The following is a 2,245-nucleotide window of genomic DNA, read 5'->3' as shown; positions in this document are numbered from 1 at the left end:
GGCGCCCTCCCCCGCCAGGCCCCGCCCCGTCCAGGTGCAGTGAGCCGACCCAACCCCGGCTACACTGCAAGAGCCCGGGCACCTGGGACCTCAGAAGCTCCAACTTTTGGTTTTGAGGTTCTGCTCTTGTCCTTGAACTACTCAATATATTTTGTGACCTTGTCCCCTTATTCTGCCCTAAAATTCAAGGTCGTCACGGTCTTGCAGGCTTTGGTTTTGGTATACCCTCTTCTTTTTTTTTTTTTCCTTCTAATCTTTGAGAGGGAGAGAAAGGAAGAACATGTGAGCAGCGGAGGGGCAGAGAGAGAGGGAGACACAGAATCTGAAGCAGCTCCAGGCTCTGAGCTGTCAGTCAGCACAGAGCCCGACGCGGGGCCCGAACCCACGAACCATGAGATCATGACCTGAGATCATGACCTGAGCCGAAGTCGGACGCTCAACCGACTGAGCCCCCCAGGCGCCCCGTTTACCCTTTTCTGACCTGGTAAGGAGGAGGACTCAGAGAAGGGTTTTTGGAACAAGCAGCTTGTGTTTTTTTCTCGGATAGAGTTAGCACGCTTTCGAAAATGTGGCTTTATATACCAAATATATTTTAGTGTCTACATTAAAAACCCTTTCACTTTTTAGATGGCTAAGCCCAATGATCTGTACCCAAATTCATCACCCATTCTGTTATGCGATGCTAGAGATGAATGCCATATGAAATTGCTTTGTAAAAGGCAGAGGGCTCTGTGTAAATATGAGGGCAATGCACAACTTTTCAAATTTATACGAAGATGCGTACATATAAATATATGAAGCTACTGACTCCATACAATTTTGTAAATGATGAAAAATCTAAATCTTTTTTGAAAATTAAATACAGCCCATTAAAACAAAATGTTAATTTGTGTGTAATTAAAAAAATTTTTTTTAATGTTTTATTTATTTCTGAGAGAGAGACAACATAAGCAGGAGAAGATCAGAGAGAGAGAGAGGGAGACACACAATCCGAAAACAGGCTCCAGGCTCTGAGCTGTCAGCATAGAACCCAGCAGGGGCCACAACTGTGAGATCATGACCTGAGCCGAAGTCAGACAATTAACCGACTGAGCCACCCAGGCGCCTCAACTTGTGTGTGATTTAATAAGCCTAACACTGTGCTGCACTTAAACCAAAAGAATATATACTGGAGACTTAAATTCAAACATTTAAGAAGCATTCAACCTTTTTCTTTGTGAGAGGAGAGATTATTGGTCAAGTTAGTCTGATCACGTTCAAGATTCTTTGTACGTTACTCCCTTGTTTAATTGTTTACTCTTCTAGGTCAGATTACTGACTAATCAAGAAAGAATCCTGTTCGTTACAAGCCAAACTCAGTCATCATCTCTGCTCCTTTGGTGGAGGAAAGTGCTATTTGTTTTTTTGCTTCTGCCTTTTCATTAATTAATTATTTATTGCTACCTCGTAAATGATCCCATTTATTATGTCAAAGTTTCTGCAGTGGTCTGTCTGGGTGGTTCTGCCTCCCTGTTTCTCGAGCATTTGCAGTGAAGACATTGGCCAGGGCTACTGTCATCTAAAGGCCTGATTTTAGCTGGAAAATCCACTTCTGGGGTGGCTCACTTGCACAGCTATTGACAGGAGGCCTTGGTTTCTCATCCTCTGAGGGCTGCTTGGCCGTTCTCCAGACCTGGCCGCTGAGTTACCTCGGAGGTGTGATCTACAAGAAAAGCCAAGGAGAAAGCTTGCAAGGATCTTTATTACCTAGTCTCCAAGGTGACACCACCAAACCTTTGCTACCTGTATTCCTTAGAATAAAGTCAATCAGTATTGCCCTAAGGGGGTAGAGCTGGGGAAGGAAGCTTTCTCTTGAAGGGAGGAGTGTTAAATAATCTGTGAATATAGTTTAAAACCATCACAGTGATCATTAATCTGAATGCTTCATCGTGGACTTCTCATTTCTCTTCAGGTTGCACTGCGTGCACATTTAGCTCAAATATAACCTTTAGTTAGAATGAAGTTTACCGTTCCCCACAGAGCTCAGTAAGAGTTGGGCAGGAACACTGAAAATACTAAGGGACGTCACTGCTGGGCCCCAAAAAGCCAAGCCAGGTTTTGGTTACATGTGACTGGCCACTGAGTCTTTCAATGCTTCTCTTTCTTATCCTTCCATGAATCAAAGTAAGAGCAAAATTGGGGTGGGGGGAGCTACCTGGGGGGCTCAGTCGGTTGAGCTTCAGGCTTCTGCTCAGGTCATCATCTC

Source organism: Hyaena hyaena, unplaced genomic scaffold (genome assembly GCF_003009895.1).
Source record: "Hyaena hyaena isolate Hyena2069 unplaced genomic scaffold, ASM300989v1 scaffold_835, whole genome shotgun sequence".
Taxonomy (NCBI): domain Eukaryota; kingdom Metazoa; phylum Chordata; class Mammalia; order Carnivora; family Hyaenidae; genus Hyaena; species Hyaena hyaena.
The sequence above is the reverse complement of the archived record's forward strand: the minus strand, read 5'-3'. Positions refer to the sequence as shown.